Raw genomic sequence first — 6,069 nt, 5'->3', positions numbered from 1 at the left:
CTTTCTAATATTGTAACCTCCTCGAACTAATAGTGTATCTTAAAGAAAGAAGATGCCATCAACCTTCACACTATGGACCACACCAGTCAAATCAGATTATTTATTTATTTATTTATTTATTTATTTATTTATTTATTTATTTATTTATTTATTTATTTATTTATTTATTTATTTATTTATTTATTTATTTATTTATTTATTTATTTATTTGGCTAACATAATTAGTGCAAGGACTTAGTGGCTGGCTTTCCACTGGACGAACTAGGTTCGAATTCAGGTGGATTTCTTTCTTCCTTTCTTTCTTTCTTTCCTTCCTTCCTTCCTCCTTTCTTTCTTTATCTCTCTATTTATTTATTTATTTATTTATTTATTTATTTATTTATTTATTTATCAATTTATGTATCTATTTATTGATTTATAGTGTTTAGTTACTTAGATATATTTAGTTCCGAATTTTTACTCCAACTTTCACGTTAATATCAACCCTAAAGAAGAGGGCATTCCTCGCGCATTACAGTAATGGTGAGAAAACTGATTTCCTTTCATTTCAAATATGTTGGAAGCGATCATTTTATAGCCCTCATCTGCATCTCCTTGACATTCTTCTATTCCTTTCACTCAAGCCAAAGCTACGGGGACACCAGTGTGAAGTCCCACAATCGGTTCGAAAAAAGGTGAGTGAAGGATTTCAAGAAGAATTATATGCTTTTTAGGATTGGTGGAAACGATGCATGTTGTAAGTGCGTTCATGTTAGCGGGAAGTATTTTAAAAAATATGTGTTACATTTCAAACAGAATAGGAACCATCTATGAAAAGGAAGCACTCTCATTCTTCGTCGATTAGCTCTCCAACCAAAACTACAGTGATTTTGAAAGTGTACGTTGGCCATGGATTTTTGTGTCTAATCCCTTTGTAAGAAACATAGAAGGGCAATATTGTAACATATAAATCTGGCATAACATTTATGTGGAATTACAAGTGGGAGAATTTATTCGACATTTAGCATTTCCATGTGGTACGGCAACAGAAGGAAACATCAATATTCGCAGTTGAGCTCTAACATATGCTAATTGCTGATATTTCATACAAGGGAACTGATTGGGTTGGATTACCGCGATTACAATGAATAGGATGGTCGAATAAGATAGCAGAGCTTCACAGAATGCCTGCCGTTGTTACAAACGCTGTCCACACCATGACGAAATGACAGATTCCGTACAGGACTCCTGGAGTTTCCTGCTTGGTACTAAAAAACATACATACACATATACATTATCATTATAGACTGTTATGCCTTTCAGCGTTCAGTCTGAAAGCCTCTGCGAATTTACTAAACGTCGCCACAATCCTCGATTTGCAACTAGTGTTGTGGCCTCATTTAGTTCTATACCTCTTATCTTTAAATCGTTAGAAACCGAGTCTAACCATCGTCGTCTTGGTCTCCTTCTACTTCTCTTACCCTCCATGGCAGAGTCCATTATTCTCATAGGTAACCTATCCTCCTCCATTCGCCTCACATAACCCCAACACCGAAGCCGGTTTACGCGTACAGCTTCATCCATCGAGTTCATTCCTAAATTAGCCTTTATCTCCTCATTCCGAGTAACGTCCTGCCATTGTTCCCACCTGTTTGTACCAGCAATCATTCTTGCTACTTTCATGTCTGTTGCTTCTAACTTATGAATAAGATATCCTGAGTCCCCCCAGCTTTCGTTCCCGTAAAGCAAAGTTGGTCTGAAAACAGACCGATGTAGAGACAGTTTCGTCTGGGAGCTGACTTCCTTCTTACAGAATACTGTTGATCGCAACTGCGAGCTCACTGCATTAGCTTTACTACACCTCGATTCAATCTCACTTACTATATTACCACCCTGGGAGAACACACAACCTAAATACTTGAAATTATCACCAATCTGACATTCAGTTCTGTTGAATTTCTTACCTACTGTCATCAATTTAGTCTTCGAGAGGCTAATTTTCATACCATACTTATTGCACCTATTTTCAAGTTCCAAGATATTATACTGCAGGCTTTCGGCATAGTCTGTCATTAAGACCAAGTCGTCAGCATAGGCCAAACTGCTTACTACATTTCCACCTAACTGAATCCCTCCCTGCAATTTTGTACCTTTCAGCAGATGATCCATGTAAACTACGAACAGCAAAGGTGAAAGATTACAGCCTTGTCTAACCCCTGTAAGTACCCTGAACCAAGAACTCATTCTACCATCAATTCTCACTGAAGCCCAATTGTCAACTTAAATGCCTTTGATTGATTTCAATAAGCTACCTTCAATTCCATAGTCCCCCAGTATAGTGAACATCTTTTCCCTCGGTATCCCGTCATATGCTTTCTCTAGATCTACGAAACGTAAACACAACTGCCTATTCCTCCCGTAGCATTTTTCAATTACCTGGCACATACTGAAAATATGATCCTGACAGCCTCTCTGTGGTCTGAAACCACATTGGTTTTCATAAAACTTCCTCTCAACGACTGATCGCACCCTCCCTTCCAAGATACCAGTGAATACTTTGCCTGGTATACTAATCAATGAGATACCTCGATAGTTGCTGCAATCCTTCCTGTTCCATTGCTTATAGATAGGTGCAATTACTGCTTATGTCCAATCTGAAAGTACCTAACCAACACTCCACGCTAATTTTACTACTCTATGAACCCATTTCGTCCCTGCCTTCCCACTATACTTCACCATTTCATGTCTAATTTCATCTATTCCTGTTTCCTTATGACAACGGAGTTTATTTACCATCCTTTCCACTTCCTCAAGCATAATTTCACCAACATCATTTTCCTCCTCCCCATGAGCTTGGCTGTTTGCAACACCACCAGGATGATTTCCTCTTACATTGAGAAGATGTTCAAAATATTCCCTCCACCTCTCCAGTTATTCCCTGGGATCTATTATGAGTTCACCTGAATTACTCAACACACTGTTCATTTCCTTTTCCCTCCCTTCCTAAGATTCTTTACTACTGTCCAGAAAGGTTTCCCTGCCGCTTGACCTAGCCGTTGCAGGTTATTGCCGAACTCTTCCCATGACTTCTTTTTGGATTCAACAACTTTTTGTTTCGCTCTGTTTCTTTCATCTACGTACAAATCCCCATCTGCCTGGGCCCTTGTTTGGAGCCATTTCTGATAAGCCTTCTTTTTACGTTTACAGGCTGCTCTCACTTCATCATTCCACCAAGATGTTCGCCTTTTCCCATCTTTACACACAGTTATTCCTACGCATTCCTTTGCTGTTTCTACTACAGCATCCCTGTATGCCACCCATTCACTTTCTATATCCTGAACTTGCTTACTCTCTACTGTTTGAAACTTCTCACTAATCATATCCATGTACTTCTGTCTAATTTCCTCGTCCTGGAGATTTTCTACCCTTATTCGTTTGCAGACAGATTTCACTTTCTCTACCCTAGGTCTAGAGATAATTAGTTCACTACAGATCGGATAGTGGTCTGTATCATCGAAAGATCGGCGAAAAACTCGTACATTCCTAAAAGATTTCCTGAATTCGCAGTCGGTGAAGATATAGTCTATTATGGACCTGGTACCCCTAGCCTGCCATGTATGGCGGTGAGTAGCCTTATGCTTGAAGAATGTATTCATAACAGCTAAACCCATACTAGCACAGAAGTCCAGCAAACGCTTCCCTTTCCCATTAGCTTCCATATCTTCCCCACATTTACCAATCACCCTTTCGTATCCTTCAGTTCTATTCCCAACTCTCGCATTGAAATCGCCCATTAACACTATTCTATCCTTGCTATTGACCCTGACCACGATGTGACTCAATGCTTCATAAAACTTGTCAACTTAATCCTCATCTGCACCCTCACATGGTGAATACACGGACACAATTCTTGTTCTAATTCCTCCAACTGACAAATCTGCCCACATCATTCGCTCATTTACGTGCCTAACAGATACTATGTTGCGTGCAATGGTATTCCTGATAAAGAGCACCACCCCAGACTCTGCCCTTCCCTTTCTAACACCCGTCAAGTACACTTTATAATTTCCTATGTCTTCCTCGTTATCTCCCCTTACCCGAATATCACTTACTCCTAGCACATCCAGATGCATCCCCTTTGCTGACCCAGCCAGTTCTACCTTCTTTCTTCCATAAGTCCCATTAATATTGATAGCTGCCCATCGAATTCCATTTCGTTCGCCAAGTTGTTTCCAAGGAGTCCCTCGCCTGTCAAATGGAAGTGGGACTCCCTTACTCCCATAGGTCCGAGGCTTGCTTAAAATGTTCTGAGCTCGGTAAATTCATGAAGCAGGATGCTACCCTACTTGCACATAGTCCAAGTGAGGACCTCTCCTCTAACGGGTTATGGACCACCGGTGAATTGTATACTCCTAGCCGCCTGAGCACAAGGAGAGCCATGACTCAGAATATGTCCGAGATGCCCACTCCCATTCCATAGCAACTGGTATCCCGACACTCAGGACCACTTACTAGGCCTTTCAGTCGTTGCCCACGGTTCACGAACTAGGACGTGACTACAGTAACCCACAAGCATGTAAGTATTACATTAATAGCATGCACGTTTATAAATATTTGATTATCAAGATTTTACAATAATATTTTAGCTTCCACTACAAAAGATACGAAAGAATGAAATAACTAAGGGCAAAGCTAAGTTAATCTCCGTACAACATATCAAGGCCCTGGGCGTGGTCTAAGGTTAAGGCTTCCACAATCCGTAACCTCGACACTTGTTGGTTTAGAGTGGTTAGCTCTATGTCCATCAACCTTTGTTCCCAGGAACTAACCTGGTACTCACTTTTGATATAGGCTGAGTGAAACTCTATAAAAAGAAATCACCCTAGAGGCAGATGAACTGGCCAGGAAAGGGGCAGACACACATTTTTTAGGCCCAGAACCTGTATGCAGGATTTCCCATGGACAAGCCCGATACTACATAGGAAAATGGGTACAAAAGGAACAAATGGAGAACTGGAAACATACTCCAGGATGCTGGCTTGCAAAGGAACTGATAAAAGGACCAAACAAGAAGCATACTAAAGCACTGTTGAAACTCAGCAGGGAAGATATAAGATGGGTAGTAGGACTGTTGACAGGACACTGCCATCTGAACAAACACCTAAATAGAATTGGAGTAATAAGATACAATATATGTAGGAAATACAATGAAGCAGAGGAATCAGCTGAACACACACCTTTCGAATGTGTGGCGCTGTGTAGAATCAGAGTCACCACTCGAGGACTACCAGGTGAAGAGAGAGAAAAAATGTAAGAAGACCCAATAAGAACAACCTGCAGCGTTGTGAATGGAGCAGGTATATCTAGGTGGGAATGAAGGAAAAACATGGTAGCAAAAGATCTTAGAGGTCGACGCTAATTAGGAATAAGAATAAGAAAAAGAACCACCCTCACTCTTCGTCGAAGTGAAAATCTCGTTTCTTAAATTTTTCGACTTCCTGAAGGGGAATTGAACCTGCATTCTTCCGGATGAACCGGGCACGTCTTTACCACTTCGGCCAGGCAGTTCGTATTAAATAAATAGTATTTTGATATTTTCATATACTGTACGGTCCAGAAATATAGATTTGTGGGACACGAAATTCTGATCTTGTTATGGAAATTTCATTTTCGGTATAAAGTAGAAATGTGTGCGAATGAGGGATGGTCTGTACTATCGAGACCTAGCGGTGGCATCGGTTCTCACGAGAGGAATTAGTTCCACGACCACGTCACACTCTTACTGTGAGCAGCATGCGAAGTGTAGCACAATTCAAAGTCGGAACTGGCCCTTCGTTCAAAGAGTCCCTTAAAGCTGTGTGAGAAAAAAACACGGAGAGAAACAGCAACGGAAATAAAATACCTACGTTTGATTAACTTGCTCTATGGGTGATATAGTCATTAAGGGGACATGTATTAATTTGAGATAAGAAACCCCGTCCCGGAAACATTTCAGTCGCTGGGTATTAACCAATTCTGTTGTGGGATTAAGAAAATAATCTTTGTCTGGAGGTGTAATAGCTTAATTTCCTGCACTGCATGCACACGGTA

This window comes from Anabrus simplex, chromosome 2, assembly GCF_040414725.1.
Source record: "Anabrus simplex isolate iqAnaSimp1 chromosome 2, ASM4041472v1, whole genome shotgun sequence".
Classification (NCBI taxonomy): Eukaryota; Metazoa; Arthropoda; class Insecta; order Orthoptera; family Tettigoniidae; genus Anabrus; species Anabrus simplex.
This window is presented reverse-complemented; position numbering follows the sequence as displayed.